We start from the raw sequence: 24,542 nt of genomic DNA, 5'->3' as shown, positions 1-24,542 counted from the left end.
TTGTGACCATAATGAGGTAACTCTGGCCTCCCTCCCTGCAACCCACCACATTCTCCAGGGCGTAGCTCAGAGCCTGTGACATGGTGCGTATTTAACACGTATTAATGAAAATTTTCTCACCTCTACATTAAAAAATGCTGCATTCTGCCTGTATACTATTACGACCATATACAGATGGGGCTCTCTCTGTCCCATCTGTACTATTTTTAATTTGGATTGTACCTAAATAGACAGAATTTTTTATTCACTTAGCCCAATCCAATTTCAAACTTTCCACTATTTACTAATCTTTACACTATTTTTGACTTTTTAAGGTAATATATAGGGGGAAATTTATAATTATTACTACTATTTGCTACTATAGCTAATAATCATTATAAATTTTGTTTTAATAGTCGATGTATTTTACTTGTATTATTTCTCATGCTTACAGCAATTTGAGTAAATAAAATCATTTTTATGTCAAAGATGAGAATAATGAAGATACCAAAGTATACTATAACTTGCCAAAGGTAACACAATTTGTAGGTAGCAGGACCAGGTTTCTACTACAAATTTTCTTACTCCACAGGTTACTATATTCAACAGGCATTTCTTTAATTCATATGAAGTAGCAGGCTTAATGCAACAACAAATGAAACCATGTACCCGGTAATTAGAAGATTAATTCTACCAGGAAGAGTAAGCCAAGAAATATTTTATAATATTATGAAACATTATAAAAACAAGTAGGGAAACATCCAGCAAATGATATGGAAGTAGAAAGAGAATTATATCTAATCTAATCTTTTGGGGAATGAAAGGGAACACATAAGCTTTGTCTGGAATGATAAGTAAGGTTTAGGCATGTGAAGAAATTTGCAAAGAAAAATGCCAAGAAATACACACAAAGTAAAAGTTAAAATGCACGTAAGTAGAAGAGTAATCAGAATACTGATATGCAAGTGTGATTGCATTTCAACATTCGTACAATAAGAACAGTATACTGTCATGCTTCAACAACACTCATGAAACATCTAATGAATGGGAGAGATGGCTGTTACTTTACACCTTAAATGTTGTTCGGTGAAGGAGAGTGTGAGCATGCATAGAACATACATTGACTAGATAAGCAACATAGATTTATTTAATAGACTTAATTGATTTAAAGAAAGCAATGCTTTAGATATGCCATTACACGTACATTTTACTAAATGGCTTGTAAGGAAACTGGTTAATGATACTACAAAAATACTTCTTTATTAATTCTGAAAACTGATAGAAGTCTGTAACAAGCAAATAGAATTCAGAGAAAAATCCAATTTGTACATTAGTAAATATTGAAACTAAAACATGTGGACTTAGAAATTTAGAGAAATAGTTGATATTAAATCCCCAAAGCAATAAAAGATACACAATAGGAATATGTAAAAAAAGCCTTTTGAAAAAATTAAGAGTATAACTTCTGTTCATGTCATTGTTGACAATTATAAATAAATGATATAATTGTTATATTGTAGGCAAGACATTTTTATAATTTTGCATAAACATGAAGTCAAGATGCAATGTAGAAATACATGACAGTATTAAAAAAGCTAGTAAAAGAAAAAGTTTTGTGGGTAGAGAAGCTAACTGCCAAAGACATTTTCCTTAGTTGGCCAGTTTGGATCCAGAGTGGAAGGAGATTGAAGCTGGATGAACTAGGTGGTTAAAATTTAAGTATAAATAATGCTGGGAAGAATAGGGTATTTCTTTTGAACATCAGGAGGAACCCTGGACATTAATCAAGATTAAAATGAGCATCTGCAAGGATTAAAAATGTGGAGAATTTGTAATGAACTGTCTATACTCAAGGGTAATAATGGATGCACCTTTTGAAAATACTAGCATATTTTTTATCAGAGAATCTACTTATTATTTAACACATTTGGCTTTGGAAACATATTATGCAGTCTGCAACTTCTAAAAAGAAAATACTGTGGTCTAGTAGGAAACCTCTTGCCATGGTCCCGGCCCGAGAGGAGAAAGCTTTGCTTGTTGCCTGGGGGTGTTAGGAGAAATGTGGGACGAGTGGCCGGAGATCACTGGCCGTCCTTAGTTCTCAGTTCCCTCCTTTGTACTGGGTAGTTTATATTTCCTTCTTACCACTAATCATGTCTTATTAACAGGCAGAGGTTAACATAAGTCAGTGCTTTTATGTATTCAGTGCTGTTTTTGTAATGGAGCGGGTGGTCTGCACCAAACAGCAGTCAGTTGTTGAAAGTAAGCAGTGAGCAGGACAAAGAGGAAGACATTCCCAGGGATATTATTATATAAAGGTGCCTCTCAATTTTGCAGAGTGCCCATTGAATAATTCATGGACAAGCCATTATTCAGTGGTTTCAAGTTCTAAACAAAAGAGAAATACAGGTATATTTCTTAAATGGGAAAGAATGCACCGCTTGTGATATTTCTGTTGGTTGCATTTAAATTCATGATGTAATGTTGAATATTGTAGTCAGTAATAACATAGAAAAGCAAATCAGTAAATACTTCTTTTTCATAAAACTTTACTAACTTATAGAAATTATACTTGTAAAATTGTACTGAATTTTCTATTTTTTCTGCTTTTCTTCCAATATATAGTGCTAATAACCTCTTCTAACACTAGTATATGATTGCTTAGTTTGAAAGCATTTTAAAAATTTCTCTTTGTCACTTGGTAATTGTGGTGAATGATCTCTGAACTGTCATTATTCTGAGAACCAAATAGTTCATTTGGTTCACTATTTCAATGCTTAGCTGGATTCAGTCTCACACTGCAATATATTTCAGTATAACTATTAAAAATGATAATGCATATCTCCTATAATAATATTTCAATAGATAGAACATTAAGTTGAAACTCACTGAAATTTAAAAGCTAAACCTGAGATAAATTCTAAAAGGAATTAAATAAAAACTTTAATGATTTGTGAACTTTTGCTCATTTACCTTCTAATTATAAATTAAAATCCTTCTGTTACTTAATTTTAGCCTTTCATTATTAGTGGTATGAAATTGCTATCTAGAAGCATCAGTATAGTGTTAAAATTGCCATAATGAGTACAAATGAAATAATCTGTTTACTATACTTGGTTTTATATTGAGATAATAAATCCTAGAATAAATTATTGTTTATTGGTTCAAAAGATATTGAAGATAGACTAACATAATAAAACAATAAAAATCAATATTATCTTCAAATGATTTTGCTTATGAACAAAATTATTTCCATACCCTTTGGTGATAAACTAGTGTTATTTTTATATATGAGACAATCAATTAATAATAAACAAATTAATGGTTCACTGTACCAATAGAGTCTTTTCTCTGTGTAGCTATTGATATACATGAATGCATGCACAACCAACTTTTACTAAAAAATATTTCAAGCAGTATATAGTATTTCACATGCATGTTATACAAAGTACATTTTTTTGTCTTTTAATAACTGAAAGGTAAAAACAACTCATAGAAACTATTAATCCATTGAATCTGTTGATGATTACTTCCTAGTCCTAGGAACACAGTTACTTGAACTACAGAAACTGTTTTAAGATGGATCCATTCCTTTGGCATTCCACCTTAAGATGAATCTTTAGGGAATGGGTGGATTAGCGGTTATTGAGTGGGCTGTATTGGGAGACCTTACCATCACAGAGTGCCCTCTGTACACAGTAGCTGAGTTTAGTTTTTTTCTTTTTCATTGGTGTTCAAGTACAGTGTAGATTTTAAAACTATTTCACTTCTTGTCAGCAGCATTAAGATGACTGCCAATAATTGCAAAGGGATGAGATTTTTCCTTACTTGTAAGCTACCCAAACAGCCTTCCCAATTTTATGAATGCTGGAAGATTCCTTGTAAGAAACAAAGGGCCATTATATACAGCCAGTCCCAGTATCATTATGTTCTATGCTAGTACCTTTAAGCCCAACTTCTTCATGGCAACATGACTTAGGATAAGTTAATGCCTGCACATGCCTAGGTTTGCATCATTCATCTGGAATCCAAAGCCAAGGGCTCAGCATTCCCTGAGCAAGCAGCAAATACCCTACAAACAGCAAACGATCAGGCCCAGTACCTCCTCATCACTCCTGTCTCTAGGGAGTGAGCACCTACAGAGTAGTTCTAGTATGGCCGCCCTGAGGTATCTAGGTGCATGTGTAGCTACACCAACTGCTCGGTGTAAGGGGACATAACCCCTGCACTCTGGCACACTCAAAACATACAGGGATGCTTAAGGTCATGGCGGGCTACCTCTCCCAACAGGTCTACATCTGTTAACTTACTATTTGCTTGATATGTACATATGTTTCTGAGGTGTGTCCTTTAAGGTTCCTTTGAATTCACTTCAAATCCAAAGAGGCTTTGCTTCGGAAAAAAATTATGTTTTAATTTGGTGAATGAATTCTCAGCTTGACTTTTGTCAGCCTTGGTTTTGTGTATGCTTACAGTCTTAAAATCTCAGCAAAGTGCCTTATTTACCACCCCACATGTAAGTTTATAGTTGATTTTTCTTGGTCTCACCTTGTACTTAGCAGTTCTGTTTTACCGTGCGCTGGCCGGGGGTTGTTTGGGATCACGGATTTGCAGAGGTGGGACTTCTATCAGATTTCCCTCCTCAACCCTGAGGTTAGTCTCCTCTTTTGCATGTCCTGGGAGACTCAGACACCCCATTTGCATTTCATTCATTTGGCAGATGCCCTCAGCGCCGAGGCAGCTGCTGACCCTTCTTAATTCGTGAGTTCATGGTTTTGCTTATCTTATTTGTCTGAAAATTACCCAATATTTTGCCACCAAATAATTTAGAACTACATTCCACTTAACAGTTTTAGTGGTTGTCGAAGACAGGGTCATTTAAAGTCTCCTGAGTCTCAGTATTTGTACAAATGGTTCTCCTGTGCTTATTTTTATAAGATAGTGCAAAATATAAAGCCCGAACAACTTCTCATAACACAATATGAGATTTATGACCACAGAGGATTTCATGGTTAGTTTGTTTTCTTTGTTATAACCTACCTAAGTGATTCTAGGAGAAAGGGACAGAATTATCTTTGTTTCATCATGCTCTGCTACTGACAAATTCCCAAGCACATATGTTTACAGATTAAGGGAACATTGTAACTGAGAAATAGCCAACGATTTTTCTTCTCTTCTTTCCAGGGTTGTCCAAAGTTTCTTGGTATACCTGTATGTGAATTGCCTGATCATTTTTCTCTTATAGTATAGGCTGTTTAATATAATGGTTAGAATGTGTGCTCATGTATTTGCATAACAGAATACTAGGATTAAAAGGAAATCAAATAATTTATTTTAATGTTGGAATAAATTCAGTTATTTTATTAGGAGTCCCTTTAAAAAAATCTATTGCAGTTATTACAAGAGTAAAATAAAAAAGGGACTTTTTAAAAACGCCATCAGTCTTCAAGCTACTTGATGTTCTACATGTGATTCAGATTCGAGAAGACTGGCATCTGCAAACTTTGATTTCCTCCTTCCTCTCTGGAAAGTTTCCCAGCATGTCCAAATGCTGAGCGCTCATGACAGTCAGTTGAGAAACATTTCAGTAGATCACACAATGTACCTCTCTTTGCCCAATGCTTCCCCCATGCATAAAGACGATGAGAACATTAGCTTACCTCATTTCAAGCACAGGGATTTAGCAAAAGATTGGCCATCATAGCCAGCCACATTATTATGATGGAAATACCTCTGCTGTGACCGTCCTTAAGGACAGGTGTGTATGAAAACAAGGAAGCACCATTAGTGGTCCTAAAACTTTGGAGAAGCACATGTAAGAAAAAGACTTTCTCTCCTAAATTCTTTGGAGAAACGCATGTGAGAAATGGGCTACTTATCCTAAATCCAGAAGAGGTAAATGAAGATTATGCCAAATATATTCTGCTGAAAACAGAAAAGTTGCATAAGGTATAAAAGCTTTTTAAATGAAAAATTATTTGCAATAAGAGAAATTTTTTCAAATACTTTGGATCCAGACAAAAAGGGCTTGGAATCATTGCTTCATGACATATGAGCTAAAATAGATTTAATAAAGAATGTAAACTCTCTGATGTATAGGGTATTTTTCCCTTTAAAATGTGAATACTAATATATACCTAATAGTTTTGTTGTAAAGATTATAATAATGCATAAATACTTAGTAAACACTGTAAGAGCTGAGTGAGCAAACAGTAGCTGAGGAATTTTAATTTTCAATTATTATTAATATTTCATAGAGTTTTTAAAAGCACAAATAAAATATTTTATTTAAAGTACATCTCATTTTTCTTAAAAAGGTTAATTTTCTTTTCTTTTGTTGTTCCTAACAGCCTGTATTTCTCCATAATATATCATCCTCTATAATTAACAAAAAACTGGTAAGTTAGGACAAATTATGATTTAAATAAAATGTGCTTGATTAGTCTTACAATTGAATTTTAAATTATTGCATGCATTAGGCCCAATTTTATTTGTCCATTTTGTTGAGGTGTGGAAAACTGAGGTGACCTGTGTGCATGAACACAGTTTGTATATGAAGGATGCAGGGTACACCTGAGGGGGCTGCTTATGGCGCTTGCTCTATGAAGCCAAAACGATACACCTTTCTTGGCTTGTGAGCACCCAAATTGAGGATGTAAGTTATAATGAAATCTCTACAAGTCAGAAGATAATCATTGGCGTGTTCCTGTCAATCTGGCTTTTAAAAAGCTTTCATTCATTCATTTGCATATTCTTGATTAGTCCAGAATTTTGTCTTTTTTTTTCACTATTATTGCACAAGTACTTGATAGAGAAAAACAACTTTTAATTGTTGTAATATCATACTTTAAAGTGGAATTTTCCAATTTTCTAAAATAAAATGTGTAATTGTTACAAGATATTTTCAAATGAGATGTTTAGAATCATGTAAATTGTTTTCTAGATGAGTTATGAAAAATTATGTACCATTGTCTATCAAATGATTAAGTAGATTTTTTGAAAGATCGCAAGTAAAATTGCCATTTTGGGATACTATTTTTGAGACCCACTATTTAATATCATTGAACCTTGCATATATAATACATGTAAATCAAACATTTTCTTCATTCACTAAGTAATATTGATAGGATCAACTTTTAGGTTAAATCTGTTCAGCTGAAAAAGTACAAAAGCAACTTTCTTGATAGGTTGATTATCAGCTTCTTTGTTACTGTTTACAATCATAATTTTACTGTTTGATCATTATTTTGAATTCTTCAAATAATTAAAACACTATTTCTGGGGTTTTAGAAGCACTTCATTAACTCATGGGAGGAAGAGGGAACGTAGTAGCCATGAAATAGTGACATAGTTAGTAATGACAATAATGCACAAAGGTGCTCTATTATACCCACAAAACACTTAATAAATCCTATATAAAACTACATCATTGAGACTGATTAACTGAAGATACCAGAATACTAGGGGAAAATACAAGGTTTAAGGGAAATATGGGGAATTATGAAAAATGTCTATTTAATTTGTTTAAAAATTTTATTGTTATTTCCAGTTATTTCAATAGCTAACTTGGTGCTGATATGAAACATCTTTACTTTTTTTAATTGAGGTCTAATTGACATAATATTACATAATTTTAGGTGTACAGCATAGTGATTCAATATCTGTGTATATGGCAAGGTAGTCACCACAACTGTAGTTAACATCAGTCACCACACATAATTACAGAATTTATTTTCTTCTCATATGAAATTTTAAGATCTACTCCCTTGGCAACTTTAACACATACAATATGGTATTATTAAGTATAGCCATCATGCTGCATCTTACATGAGTATGATGTATTCATTTTATAACCAGAAGTTCGCACCTTTTGACTCCTTCTCACTCCTCACCTACCCCACCTCTGACAACCACCAATCTGTTATTTTTTTTTTATTCTACAAGCTTTTTAAAATTCTACATATAAGTAGAATTTATACTCAAATGGCATTTGTCTGTGGTCTTTACTTTAAAAACAATAAACAGTTATTTACATCATTCTAAATCAGTTCTGATTAGCTTGCATCATCAGAACATGAAATGGATCTTGTATTTTTATGCCATAACTGGGAAATTAGATATACATTGTAAAAAAAACAACAAGTGGGATGTTTATTTGCTTCATTTTTGTGGTGGTAAATTTTAAAAATATTACCCACTGATATATTAGTGTTCTTGTTCTCATTCTTAATTTTTTTTTCTTTTTCTTTTTTTCTATGTACAAGATATTCCTTTGGAGGTTAGCAATAGGACTTTCCAGTCACTGCTTGGATTGGGTTTAAGCTCAGGAACTTGCTTCTAACTTACTTTAAAGAGGAAACAAAATTTTTCATTGGATAAGCCACCTTAAGAAAGAAAATTAAGTTTATGCAAGTCTGGACTGATTATGAGTTTTGTTTGTTTGTCTAGAGTGATTATGAGTTTTGAGTTTTGTTTTGTGTTGGTTTTTGAGTTGTTTTTCTTAATGAAAATGGAAAGAATACCTAAATTTGGGCTACGCATTGTTCCAGATTTACAAAATCCTTAAAGTGTAAAATTTTGAGAATTTACTTGATTTTTAAGTTATTTTGAATATTTAGCAATTGACAGGTTTAGTTTCATACTATTTAAATTAAGCCGTATAATCATTATTGATAAAAGTAAACATGTTTCATACTTATACATTGTGTTCAATAGCACAGAATCACTGAGTTCCCTCTATAGCTATAACACCCATTGGAGTTATTCTGGGATCAAGTTTCTTAGGTGAAATAACTATAGCATCAAAGACATAAAGGAGACTTCAGGGATTACAGACAGCCTGTTTGGTTGAAGATACAAGTGGATCAACTAACAGTCGAGTCCTGTCTCTTTTAGTTGCTGGATAGCTATTGAAGGCTCAGTAAATTTCCATCTGTGAGCAAGTTAGAATCCATTGATGTATGAAAAATCATGAGACAGGAAGACTCACAGATGGGGAAATTTAGATAGGCTTTTTTCTTTATTAAAAACTATAAACTATCTGATATTATGCCCAAAGCAGTACTTGATAACTGATTAAAAAATTAAGCTGCTTATTCTCATTTTTAATTTAATAAAGAAACTTGATACATGTATTTTCAATGGCATTTTAATGTAAGAAACTTTTTAAAGGTTTTGCAGTTTAAGATTCTAATGTCTCATTGTAGCTTGATTTGCATTTTCCTTATGCTTTTTTCTCCTGAGTTTCACATCATTGGATGGACTACAGATTAGATAATAATATACCAATATTAGTTTCCTATTATTAATTATTCTGTGATTATTTTTTAGAATGCTCTTTTAGAATGTATACATTAAAGTATTTCAGGGTCAAGCACTACATCACATCTTCTACAACTTGATATCAACATTTAGAAATATATTATATTCATATATTACTGTAGGTTTGCTATATCTATATAGATAACTGATAGCTGGTAGGTAAGAGAGAGAATAATAAAGCACATGAGCTAAAATGCAAATAACCTGTGACTCTGGTACAGGACCTAACCAGGAAGGTCACGAAGTAACTGGCATGTTCTGCACTTGACTTATGTTTAAGAATTCAAGCTTTCTCATCATTGCTGGATTCCGGTACTATTAATTTCTTGCCAGCTCTTTGGATATTTATTGCCATAATCCAAAAATGTAAAGTTAAAAGTTTTATTTATAGTAGTGACAGTTGAAACAAATAAATTAAATATTGAACATATAATTTAATTATCAAATTATGTTTAGCTATGTCTTCTTTACATATTAACCACCATTTCATAGTTTTATTTTACATTGGATGGTTGTTTTTCCATTAATCTTTTTATGAACTAAAATATTGTATGGGGTTTTTACAATAAAATTATACATGTTAGTATGAAGCTGAGCTATCTTAGAAAAGAAGATTTCTAAATCAATGTAGTATTGTCTTTATTTCTTATAGAGCACCAATATATATGATTTATTAGTTATTATTTTCCTCACTACTTGAAATCTTTCAATGTTAAATAATTATTACTTGCCCTTATTGATCTTTGCTTCATAAAGCAAAATTAACTATGTTTATTAAATACTAAAGTGGGCAAAACCAAAGATTTGATGCGAACACTGTATATTTATAGGCAGTCTTCATTTTCCCACATATCATGGGATAGGAAATGGAGCAGGGAGCAGAACAAAAGAGTCAAAAGAAGGAAGAGAGGCATAGCCACAAATATTTAGCAGATTTTATTTGAGAATATCTCAATTTCAGTCATTTATCTTGAATAAAGTGACTTAATTATAGTGTAGGGGATGAAGCAAAAAAAAGTTATACTTAAAACTATAATTACAGGTGAAAAAGTGTGGGGGTTTAATTTGTATCAGAATGTTTCTTCCCGAATAAATAACACACAAGGAGCTTTGACTAGAAATAAATGATAAAGATTTGGTCAGGGGTCTTAGGTATGCAGACCAGAATCACAGGTAGACAAAGCCCAAAGTGTGTTGAAGAAGAAAGAAAAGTTAAGATATTTTAATGTAAGAAACTTTTCCTAAAGTTTCAAATTTTACACTGTAACTTTCTTATAATAAAAGGTGCATTATTGAAACTAATCAGTCCTGCACTCTTAGCCTTAGGATTGGTTCAGACAGCTTTCAATCAGATGTTAGGTTTTCTGGATAATGGATGTCAGTTTATTTGGATATGTGAGTTTTTCTGCAGGTAATCTGAGACCCTCTCCAGTAACTAGATAGGATGCTGCTTGATTCATAAATTGTTCCATAAAGCCAACTAAATCTTTAAATCCATTAGGTAAATTTTTTAAAACAGTGCAGAGAATTGTAAAAGCTTCCTTTTAAAAAATAATTTCAAATAGATTTCCTGTGAAAATAAAGAAAACCTCATTTAAAATGGAGTTGAGAAGCCCTGAAGGGGAAGCTCTCACGCACTTGCCATTCTTTGCTACCCTTACACAACCAAACAGGAAGAATGAAAATAAGAATTATTTTGACAAAAGAGGACATTTTTCACATAGAAATTTCATCTCCCGCTTTTAAGCAAAGAACACCTGTTCCAATGCAAGCAACGCACTAACGCCTCTCACAGCAAATTAGAACCCGCTGCAATTTCAAACTTGTTCTCCACTGCACTTTTGTTCAAGATGACCTTCCACAATTTTATCCTAAAACCTAGTAAAGACTAACCTTCCCTTTGTCTCCTCGTAGTTGCCTGTGGTTTGCAATGCCTTGCTCTTCCCGGATTGCAATTCTCTGCTAATCCCAAATAAACTCATTTTGCTGGTAAAATAACTAGGCAATTTTCTATTTGAGGTTGACATTCCATACACTGACTATGGCCAGCCTGACTTATTTGGAGAAACTTATAAACTGGAAATTACAGTGCATCCTGTGTCTTTTTTTAACAAATAAAAGCAGCCTGGACAAATTCATTTTTCCTCTTAAATGAGATATTCAGAGTACTCCCAAAGAACAAGAGAGGCACTTTGCTTCAACAAAGCTGCATTTAACTTTGCCTTTTAAAGAGCAGAGGGACATTCTTTCCAGTAATACAGGTATATAATAAAATACAAATAGAAAAATCACTCCAGGCTATTACAAAATAGACAAGCATGGAGTTATGTTGTTTTTCCCATAGCTTATAAAAAGTCAAAATCCCACTTGTTTCCATTTTTTCCACTTAGTAAAAATCAACACACTCTGTTCACGTGTATTTCCTTGGCCTTTTCTCTCATAATTGCCACAAGCCGCAGTCGTGTGGACTTTGTTTTTGGAAACGGAGCTCTGGAATATTCACTTCTTTAAAAATAAAATAAAGCAATGGAGAATTTATATTCTATCAAAAGTCTTATTTTAATGTCAGTTTTTCTATATTTTATACAAAGTTGTAAATTGTGTGCAGAAAGAATGTAAACATATATGCAATTAAAATATGTAAGCATATTCATATAGGTATATGAAGATATATATGACATGAAATCATACTGACCAATAACAAAGTTAAATTTTAATCTCCTTCAACTTATAAAGTCACTATTTACTTAGAAAGGTAGAATCAGTATGAAACAGATTTAATTATATTTCTAATTACTTCTCCCTGTTGTGAGCATTTGATGTTTAGCTGGATATTTACTGATGTAACTCCTGGAAAAGATTAAATTTTTTATTGATTCATATAATTTCTCTCTCATGTAGATTTATGTTATGCTTTCTGTTGCACAAACATTTTAATGAATTTGTGTGGGGTAAAGAAATGAAAACATTTTAGCTAATCAAGACATAAAACGTAAAATCCAAATCTATTTCTCTTTGATGGATTTATGGGTGAACTATCTGAATTGTTTTCTCAGCAATGTGAGTGTATTCCCTGTTTTTTTAAAGACAATAATTGGTTTGTGGCAACTACATTGAATGTATCTCAGATCAAACTTGATAACTAGAAGTTATACCAAAATATTATCATAATCCCTTGCCCACATTGGTATCTTCTGTTGAAATGATATTATCTACCAGTTTTTTATTAAAAATACATACATGACAATGGCCTCTTTTAAGACATACCAAAATAAAAATGAAATAAAACTACAAATATGTTCAACAAAAATGTTTACTGATACTTGGCATCATTTAACAAGTTGGTATTTATATGCCTCCATATGTTTTATTTATCCATCTATATTTTAATAAAAATATGAAAATGAATAATTGCATACATTAATATGATGCTGAATTTTCTCTAAATTTCTAAATATATTTATTTACATTAGCATACTTTCAATATATTATAGCACCTTGTTTATAAAGATTATAGACTTATATGTTAACAAGTATTTATCTACCCTAGTATCCAGTGAAAACAATGTTAGCTATTTAACTCAAATAATTACTTTTACAGTAACCTTATTTTTGAAATAAGGAGAGAAGATGGTCATTCACTGTTGACATTTGAACACAGAATGTTTATCCCTTTCCCAAACTTGATTTACCTCTGCTAGTAGTAGAGAAGGAGAAGATGGTGGGATTTTTCACCTAACTTTGACAAAAGACTAAAGGAGTTTTAAATCTCTGTAAATAGGGTGTGAGAGGGAAATTAGCATATCTTTTTAGAAATCTGGGAGAGCAGAGCAGGAGGGCGAAGTGACATCCAGGTAGCCCGCGGGCAAAGGCTGAGGGAGAAACCAGTGCATTGAGACAGGACATCTGCCCTGACGCCAGCCAGCGTGGTGTGAGAGAATCCGCCTGGGGTTCCTGATCCCCAGTGTACTCTGGTTTTAAGAAATACTGAAAGTGTTACACTGTTACAAAAAATAAAAACCAAGTAATGTGAAGATCTAATCGGCTTTATTAAGTGACTCAGGAACTCACGAAGTATGCTCTGAGGAATTTATATAAAAAGCAATGTTCTTATAGAAAGAAAGGTGGAGCCAGGGAGTTTTAGGAAAAGAAAAGAAAGGATTATTTGTAGGCCAGGACACCTTTTTGAGGGGTGAGGGGAGGTGCTGGAAGGACAAAGGTTTTATTACACAGATCGCCTGTTCTTCCTTTGGGGGATGGAGAGGGCCCCAGGGACAGATGCCCTGTTTGTGTTCACCAGAAATTTCTAGACTGGCTGATTAACATTACTTTTCTGTGAAGGTTAAAACTGCGGTTAGGTCTGGTATTAAGTCTGGGGGTGGTAGTATGGCTTCTGCACAAGTAATGCCATCTGGGGCCTGTGCTTTTCTCTGGGACAATGGAGAAAAGCCTGGCTTTGGAAAGGGGAGGGAGAAGCTTGTGCGTCTCACAGCCAGAAGTCAGGGCAGGCTCACTGGCCTCTGCATGGGATGGGCCACCACGGTACCAGGAACCAGACAGGGCAACTCACATTTATTAGCACCATTCACTGTTTGCAGAGTTGGAAGGGAATGTTATGGAGTATAATGAGCTTCTGAATCGTGTGAAGACACATAAGAACATAGGAATTTCAGAAGAGAAATTTTCCCACTGAAATGGAATTGTTTCCAAAAATGTTTTTTGTACCTCTCTGTTCTAATTTTCTTCTATTTTTTAGCTTCTAAAACTAAAATTTTCTGATAAAACTTGCTTTTAAAGACATTAGTTTAATTACTCAAGTAGATTGCTCTTGTTGGTGTGGTTCAGTGGACTGAGTGCCAACCTGCAACCAAAGGGTGGCTGGTTTGATTCCCAGTCAGGGCACATGCCTGGGTTGTGGGCCAGGTCCCTGGTACAGGGCGCACAAGAGGCAACCGCACACTGAGGATCCTCTCCCTCTCATTCTCCTCTTCACCTCTCTCTAAAAATGAATAAAATCTTTAACAACTAAAAAATAAACAAATAAAAATCTCTATATGAGGTACTTATAAATTTAGAAATATAAATGGTATGCATATACACATGTGTGTCCATAATTGTGTAAATATACTTATTTAATTAGTGGGAGAAGAATGTGTATTCTCAGCATTTTGTATTATGATAGAGAAGTACAGGAAGCTTGGGTATCATTTTTGGTTTTATTTGTTTTCTTCTCCCTAACAGTAGTCATTTCTCTTTGAAACTTATTATTTAATGTTTAGTATATTAATAATTTTTCACTTCTGTATAATTTTTCACAAATTCTGTGAAATGAATTTTTTCAATATTCAGAAAATTTCAAAATACCTTCAAGTTTGTTCCTTTGATATACACTTCTTATTTTGCATATATACATTTCTAGTAATTTCTTGGATAATCTAATATTGCATATTCTAAGCTTGGAAGACTGTCTTATTTTCATATTAGATTTAATTCATCATTGGTATGTTATATAAAACATATATATGCCTCATGCCTTGCATTTTTATAGTAATTTATCTTACGTTTATAGGTTATCGGATATGGAAGTTAATTGAGAATATCCTGCAGGCTTCTTTCTTTCTAGTGAGACAGAAAGAAGAATTTATGTCAATATATTTTTTCTGTAAACCTTCCTGAATGAGTTGGTTAGTGAAATATACATTGTCCACAAAAATTCTTATATTTTTATTTCTGTAATCTAAGTGCCATTTTTTCTAAGTGGCAAATACTTCTTTTAGAAGATGAAGAAACATCTGTTTTATTTTGATTTTATGTTTCCTGCGCTAAAATGGTAGTCTCAAACATATTAAAAAGGGTGGGATTACTGTTGAAATTCCCATAATAAGAGGACTTGCTGAAGCTTAATTTAGATCTCATGCCGTTACTATGAACCTTCATAAACAAAATTAGGACTTGGACCTGCTCAGTGACCAGCAGCCAGTGACTATTGCAACGAATGATTTAGAGGGAGCAAGGATCTAGTAGATAGACTATTTCATTTTTAAAAAATGTTTTAAGAGAGGAAGTCTGCATCTAACAAGCAATGCACCATGGGGAAGAAAAAAAAGAAAAAAAGAAAGTTGAGTATTATATGAAAAGTATTATACTATAAAATAGCTATAATTACAGGTAAGGGGATACAAAAATATCCTGTTAAATATGTTTTAGCTTAAAAAAATGTTGCGGAAAACCATGGGAACCAGTTTTAAAGAAGAAAAAAATCAGAGTTGGGTAGAATTCACTTTGCGTTTGCACAGCCAGAGAGAGGCAATAGATAAGACCTTGGCCAGCTGATGATGGAGAATTTTAATGAGATCCCTGTGTGAATCCAGGCTCTAACCATTATATATTTTAAGGGGGAAGATGGAGTTAGAAGAAGACACCTTACCAGCAAAGGGAATGAGGGGGAACTTTTTACCTGAATGCCAGCATCAAGTGTGGGAATATTTAACTAAAAATTTATAATCAGTGTCCTCTACTCTCTTAGGATTAATATAAGAGAGGCTCTCTGAGATGCTAGTCTTTCTGAGAATAAAGCAAAAAAGCACTTATTCTCTCTAAGGAAAATTCCCTCAACCAAGGTTCATCAATGGGCCACAATTTAAAGTCACAAAGCACATTATGACATATATATATATATATATATATATATATATATATATATATATATATAGCTTCTAGGTAGGATCTTGTAACAGGATTTAAAAAAAAACCTTGTTGGGTATTTGAATAGGATTTAGATAGAAGGACAGGATGATGTCATTTTTGATCTCCTGTCTTGGGGAATTATATTGTTAATATGTAAGATAAGATAACTTACATATCAACCACATAATGGCTGATCAATGAATCTGCACCAAATTTTGCATCAGCTTGAACATTCCTCTACAGAAACTATTCAGGTGATTCAAAAGGCCACCGTTATGGGCAACTGGTGATTGGCAGCTTCATCACGACAAAACGTCCATTCATACTTCACATATCTTGCACAACTTTTTGGTGAAACATCAAATCACCCAGGTGACTCAGCCCCTCTACAGCCTAGAGTTGGTGCCCTGTGACTTCCAGCTTTTCCTCAAACTAAAATTTCCTTTCAAAAAGAATAGATTTCAGACCATCAATGAGACTCAGGAAAATTGATGGGGCAGCTGATGTTGACTGGGAGAACTGTGTGAGGTCCCAAGGTGCCTACGCTGAAGAGGACTGAGGTGTCATTGTCCTATGTTCAATGTTTCTTGTGTCTTGTATATTCTTTGATAAATATTTCTCTTTTTTCATGTTGTGTGGCTGAATACTTTCTGGACTGACTCTCTCTCTCTCTCTCTCTCTCTCTTTCTCTCTCTCTATATATATATATATATATATATATATAATCTTCTAAAGGGAAATTTACTTAAGACTTGGGACCATTTTTGCCCTCACTCATTTCATCAGTTTAATGCTTTAATCTTAGTCTGCTCTGTATTATTCTGGATACTGCATCTCTTATTACTGTTATTGTTTATTACATGTAATAAAACACTAGTCAGTTTCCTTGACTAGTGGAGAGCTTGCTGAGCTATTTAGACATTTTAAAACATTATACCAGTTAATTAATTGCTTTCAGCATCTGACTTGATTTCCTTCCCTCTCCAGTACTTAGGGTAAAATGTATATGACCCTATTTATATAGCCTGGATTGATTTAATTGACTTTTCCATCTAGGTGAGAACACCTTTTGTCCCTCAGCATCTATCTTATTTGCATAGTCCTAAAACTGGAAACCCACTTCAAAAGGAGATTTTCCTTAGGAATGTGGGATCTACATTCATCTATCTCATGTCCAACATACACATACAGTTGGGATTGTGCATTGAAATTCCTTGTAGTTGACTATGGCTTAATCCAAGACCAACTAGAAAAATTCGATAAAATACAGGAATGGTGTGTTTGTTTTATAACAATTCGGACAGGTGTATACTTATGACCTGTACACATTTCTGTGCTGTACGTACAGAGACAGCCCCCATGCAAGGAAGGACATACTTCTCAGCTTCCGGGTAGTGTTGAACCCCAGTAAATAACTTGTACCCCAAATACTAACTTGGTGTTTGCTTCACCAGAAGCCAGCCTGGTGCAATTTCTTCATACCCTTTAAACCTCCTTCAAGTAACATGCCAGTACATGATGTACAGTGAAAATGTTGTGAAACCATTGCTGATAAATTCCACTTTATGAACATTACGTAATAGGTAATGAGAATAGAATTGGTCAGGTGGGGTTTTGTGGAGTTGGTGAGACTTAGTTTGACATTTCAAAACTAGGTATGTCTTCTTATAAGATTAAGGCATATAAGGAACACTTTAGGTGGAGACTTTCGTATATAGAAAGATAAGAAGATATACACAAGTAAAGTACTATGAATCTGGGTCCACAAGGGAGATATGCCATGAGGTATAGTCACAGAAAACTAAGGATACATTCTTCAGCCACTGTCAGGCATCCTAATAATTTTAATATCTCTCCTGTAATATATATTTTTTCAAATGCAGATATAAGATAAGGTGCTACTCATCACTAACTTTAACAGTCTGTGAAAACTCTTTTGATATTTTCTTTACATCCTCATTTCTATAATGATTCATTTGTTCTTTAAATTGGCATTTATTTAGGTCACCTAAAGATTTAAAAATTCAAATCAGCTTCTTTTCTTTTACCTTTGAAAATATTGACAACTCAAATAGTTTTAAACCATAGTAATTCTATCTTTAAAATATTCTTTCTGCATTATAAAACAAAATATTTTTTGCTGAATAAAGTTGTTTTGTAGGCTTTTTCTTTTATTATGGCAATAATACCAAACAGTGAGAATGGAACTTCCTCACCGTGTTAATGCTACCAGAGCTCTGTGATCAGTATATCCCTGAATTGAGCATATCGGTCATATATATAAACCTTTTTCCTGGTTTCTCTGATTATTTGTCAATAAAATCAACTTTTTTCTTCTGCTGTGAATAAATATTTTCCTATTTTCTTTGAACTAGATTGGGCTCATGGGTAATCTTACTGGGATTTATACAGACAGATCTGTCCATTTGTCCTTCCTTAAGGGAGTGTCACTGTTTATGCATGAAATAGGTTTTATATTTCTGGATTGGCAGCTTTATTTTAAGTTATTTTGTTTAATTTTCTATTTGCTGATTTTTTAAATCTTCAAAATTAATAATAATTTAAAAATTAATAATAATAGACTCCTACTGATTGGGATAATTTTCCTGATAAAACATTCTTGTATTACTTTGTTTTTCACCTGAAAAAGCACAAACACTATTTTTGAAGTGATTGCAATATACATGTGTAAGTGAGCAATAACATATGTCAGAAAAATTGGAAGGAAAAAGCCTGGATAATTGTTGCCATGCTCTTTGAAGATATTTATATAAATTATTTTCTCTACCAGTGATATATGGATTAAAATAATTCTTAGAAGTTTACCTGATGCCTTCTTGATGATGAGTTTGTCATGATTACAGATACCTATCATTTTGGTAAATCATCTCTTCCTTCAAGCATGTGTGGATTTTTTTGGTGGATGCACCTGACTTCTAAGTGTCTTCTCAGGAAAATGAAAATGACAGGACTTCAGAGGTCTGTTCACTGGAATATATTTTTTTCCAATTATCTGTGTCAGCACAGAGAGAAATAATGTTAATTCTGACCTAAAGATACGGTTCAAGGATCTTGTCTTCCCACACTCTCAGTTAACATTCTCATCGATCTTTTTTTAAGTGAAAGCCACTTAGTGAAGATTTTCTCCAGTAAGTCCATATTCTTTTCAAGTTTTCAAATTCCTAGTACAGTTTTTTTTCCATTACTGATATTAGAAACACCAGGTAATTGGCATCGTTGCACTTGTCCTCATTATCACTGCAGACTTTAAAAAACAATCTAGCGTAAGCGCAGATTCCAAGTTAACTGTCAATTATATTCTTACTGAGCAGAAAGAACATCTGCTTTTCTAAACCCCTGATTACAGCCTTAAATCTGAAGTGAATATTCTAAAATACATTGGAATTTTACAATCTTGAACACATATTAAATGATACACAATAACAATTTGCAATTTCTTACATGGTAAAAGCTTTTTGTGGGGGGAAGGATATTTTTATTTGAAGAGAATCATTGTTATGAAACTGCATATATATACTGACTTTTTGATGACAACTTACACATGCTTTAAGACTGTCCAGATATAATAGAACTTACAAATGCCATTTATTATACATCTGTTAACAGGAAGCTGTATATAGAACTGTATTAGTTTAGTAAATTAAGCATTATAAAGCCAAAAGGGCAATTACAAAGTCTATGTCAAAAAGTCATAAAAATAAGCTCAATCTCTGATCCCCCAAATAAATAAGGATGTACACAAAAATGCAGGTCTAAGACATTCTATAGTAGCATTTATAAAAGTAATGTATGGGAATAGTCACAATATTTTAAAATAAATGATTACATATGAAGTGTAGCACGTCTATCTGATGCAATGTATACTTTGTATTTGACTACTGTCACACGAACTTATTTGTATAAGTACATTGGTTGGCATAAAATATCGACATGATATTTCTACATTATGTAGAAAAAGTTTAAAACAACATGTATAAAACAATGTTTCTATGTACATCTTAATATTTATTTGTTAAAAATATGGAGGATGATATACAAAATGTATTTCCAGAAGTAGCATTATTACTGATGTTAACCTGCCTTTTGACTGTGTGTTTATGAACTTACAATACTTCAAATAAGATGCAGCAATAATGATGATGATAATAATTGTTATTACTGTTATACTAATGATGAACATACAGCTTCAATGCTCTTCATTTCTCTAGTATTTTCCAATCATTTTTATGATAAAATGATTATAATTTTATAGCAGCCTTAGTTAAGCTGTAAATCAATCCAAGCAACAATGTAGGGCAAGGAGAAAAATTCTCTTATCTTTTCATAATTCTACTCAGATTAATTAAATACACATTTTAGGGATGATATGAAATATTAAGTTTGTGAAATATCTTAAAGAAAAAATATTTTCAAATTTCATGATGCTAAAGTTGAGCTTACATCTATAAACACTATTTTTTAAAAAGATTTTATTTATTTATTTTTAGAGGGGAAGGGAAGGAGAGAGGGAGAGAAATATCAATGTATGGTTGCCTCTCGTGAGTCCCCTGCTGGGAACTGGGCTGCAACCCAGGCATGTGCCCTGACTGGGAATTGAACCGTGATTGTGTGGTTCACAGGCCAGCACTCAATCCACTAAGCTACACCAGCCAGGTAGACACTATTATTTAGTGTAAAGTTTTGTGCTCACAATTCCTTCATCCAACTGCTTCCTGAGACTTTTAAAGATTATTCACATTCTGAGAGTCTAAATTGATAAGAAGCTAGATACATAGATAGACAGACAGATAGGTAGATTGATAGGTGGTAGCAAATGACAAAAGAGTATTAATCCATTTTCCCCTAATTCATAAGAAACTGATTTTATCTCAATTAGAATTTTGGCATCTCAACTTCTTAAAATTGTGTTTCAAGGATGAAAAATTTTCACAGCTCTATCTGCCCTTTTATCTCTTCAATTGGATACCATAATGATGAAATGAACTATGACAAATTACTTGTGTTCATATTTTACTTGCATTGTGAAGTTCTCTTTTTTAAGTCAACATAGATGCTGTTGCATTAGTTTTAATAACTCATCTTTACAACTGAAATTGTAACACCATTCAAACAATAGCATTGGAGTTTTTAAAACTCAACCCAAAGTTGATGTTTCCTCTAAACCCATAAAATTTGTCAGACATGGTAGTTGTAATTTTTAATTACAGTTATTCAAGTACTCAAAGTTTCCCTTTGCAAATCCTTTTTGGAAATGAAAAAACACAGGGTGTGGCACAAATACCACCTCTTTTTTATTACAAAATCATAAGCATGTAATTCTGTAACAAAACAATATCACACTCAAACACACCATATAAGGTTTTATGGGAAATGTTCAAATTGCTGTCGACCTGATGCGAAGCAGTCACATACCCTGACAACCATACTCAAGCAAGCCTTCCTTCTGCCATACCCTGCTGTTTTCCTGATCTGTAAAACTAATCACTCTCAAAGTATTTTTAAATATTTTATTATAAACTTCTTTAATAAAGCTCTTCCGGTGGATGGCAGTGAACTTCAGCAGAAATTGTGGAGAGGAATATGATATTCCTCTTCATACACCTGAGAATTGTATAGGCTGTATAAAGTTAAATGTTATTATAATTAACTCACAGAATATCACTTAAATCATTACTTCTAAGAGCTTCTCTATAAACAAAGCTAGGTTATACTTGAATATGGATTCTGATTCTTTCAAAACTGGGAACCCTCTGACAGGGAATGGGTTCTGCCCACACACCATACCATGCATGGACAGGGTTGGAGTAAGAGGTTAAGGAAAACTTAGCGTCTGTGGTAATGAAGGAACAATAAGGGAATCGTCAGTATTCAGAGAAACACCAGGGAGAATGAATACACACAAGCTCTGCACATCAAGAGCAGCGGGAACCCCCTTGCGTGGTGCAGTCAGTCGGCTACACTATGAAAAGGTAACAAGGAATGAGCTTCCAGGGACCCCTGTACTTGGCCCTCCTCAGTCTTCCCAGGCCATTGCCTTTGAGAGATAAAATGTAAAAGACTCCATCGGGTCTGATCGATGTCGGGTTGCAGGGGGGCATCAAAGAGATCTCATACCACTGCGTTCGGTAGGAAGTTCAGTATCTATGCTTGTGAGAAATTCATGCTTCAAGGCATTGCTGAGAACAGTTATAAAAAGGTGTTTGGTTTTTCTCCCACATATGTAATGAAAAATGAATGATTATTCAATTCTCAGCATAGGGCATGTCTATCTACACCCAACTAATGAAAATATGTCAGTCACTTTGGGACATGTGCACAAGTGTTGATTCTTCTCCTGGAATGATGTATTTCATAGAGACACAGAGTTACTGTGTGTGTTGATGTCATTATTTATCTTTGGGGACAGAGGATAGTACCCAGAGAACAGGCTGAGGCAGTCAGTATCCCAGTTAACGTCTGCGGAGATATCCTTGGTTAGAGTGATGCCGACTTCTCTGTCCGGCCTGGAAGGCAAAATCGGACATTCTGTGAACTTTTGATCCATCTTGAGAAGGAGAATTTCGTTATGAAATTGGAAGGAAGTATTCAGTTTCTTCTCAGATGCTTGCTTTCCACTTTGACACTGGTGCTCATACACTCAGTTGACAAAGAGGGAGTCTGGTTACATATGGATTGGCCAGTCTTAGGGAGGCTTTTGCCAGAAAGGCACAGTTGGCATAGAGCAAACACTTCGTGAGTGACAGTGAGCCCCATAAATGCTCAACAGTTTGTTGGTGTAGACCCCAGTCCTTTATGGTGGTTTGGTGTCATGGTGGGGAGAGCTCAGTTCTTTTGGGTTACAGTAGAGGTAATAGGTGCCCGTATTTGATTAGCTTTCATAGTCCAGTGATTTTTCTTAAGACATAGCTGCTTTATGTGAATCTGGATGTGAAACAGAAAGATTGCATTGAGCAAAAATCATTATATCTGGCTGTATACAAGTGTGTATGTGTTTTTAGTAATACAGTCCTAAAGGTGTGGCCCTAGAATTTGACTATTATTGTTGCCTCATCAGTGTGCAGGGGTGGATTTCTGTTAGTATTAGACTGTGGTCTACGTCCAGGAGCAACAACTGATGTTTATCCATTATGTAGGGTGTCCAGTGTCACAATTAGGAATCCATGCATTTAAATCTATCATAGTTAAATATTCTATAATTATACATACTATATTTATATATACATATAAATTATATGCATGATATATGTAAACACTCTTCTACTCTCACAACATTCTTATTTCTGCATGTGCAACATCTAATACAAAACATGGTATATACTAGGTGCCTAATATGTCATTGAAAAGCAAGTTATCATCTTTCCCCTGTGGCAGGAACACTAGGTTGTCATAGAAGATGATCTTGCTCAGCACACGTCCCTAGGAAGTGAGAGATTATCAACATCATCCTCTAAATGCTCTCTTGTCTTGAGTAGCTTAGCCTCCCCCAAAGATCGTTCTCACGGTGGAGGACAGGGATGATCCAAACATTCACATGTTCCTTTCACAAAACGTCGCCTAAGAATGAGATAACCCCGCAGTGAAACCAGTGATTATATTTAAAATGTGAACCATACAAACAACACAAACACAAGGCTTTCAAATTTCAGTCTAACTACTTCTCAGAATTAGGGATTTATACATAAAAATAATAAATCCAACTTTAATATTGTCTGACCATCATCGAATCTTAGAGCTTTAAGGATTTCAGAGTAATTCTGTCTAATGACATCATTTGTACGAATACAAAGTCCATAGATTAAATGAATTCCTCAAGGTGACACAACTCATTAGAACCTGGTCTTTGACCTAGACCTCCCGGCTCTTTGAGGATAATCTTTTAACATCAAAGGCTCTTTTGTAGCACTAAGTAATGCATTGTTATCATTTCATTTTCCACTATTAAATATCACCCAAACATCTCTAATTTAGCATATATAAACTAGATTTGTCTAACAAATTATTTATGTAAAAATCATGGTAGAGTATAACAGTGGCTATCTATTATGTACAGTTTGACTATATGCATTTTAATCATATTCTTTTTTTTTCCTATGCTACTCTGGTGTATCTCTGTCTCTTTCATAGAATGAAAGGTATAAAGATAATCTTGTTAAGCTAATTTAAAAAGAACTAAGTATTTTTATTATTACGTATGTCATTCTCTAAAGTTTGTAAGTTAATGATTCTTTAGAACTGGACTAGTTGTAGAGTATAGTCTGTGGAAATCACTCAAAAGATTCTGTTTTGCCTATATTGAAACCTATATAAGACTTATATTTTCATATTTTATACAAAATTGTAGCCTCAAATGTGTTTACAAAACAATAAGACCCAACATACCCCACCTTCGAGAGTTTGGCCAGATCTGATTTACTAGAGGAAAAAGTTTTTTGTTTTTTTTTTATGGCTGAGAAAAGCAAATCAAAACAGACAGATAAAGAAGAAATCCCATCCTTGAGTGTATTATTTTGATAGGGCTGCCATAGTGAAATGCC

Source organism: Artibeus jamaicensis, unplaced genomic scaffold (genome assembly GCF_021234435.1).
Source record: "Artibeus jamaicensis isolate MK-2021 breed Jamaican fruit bat unplaced genomic scaffold, CSHL_Jam_final scaffold_537, whole genome shotgun sequence".
Taxonomy (NCBI): Eukaryota; Metazoa; Chordata; class Mammalia; order Chiroptera; family Phyllostomidae; genus Artibeus; species Artibeus jamaicensis.
This window is presented reverse-complemented; position numbering follows the sequence as displayed.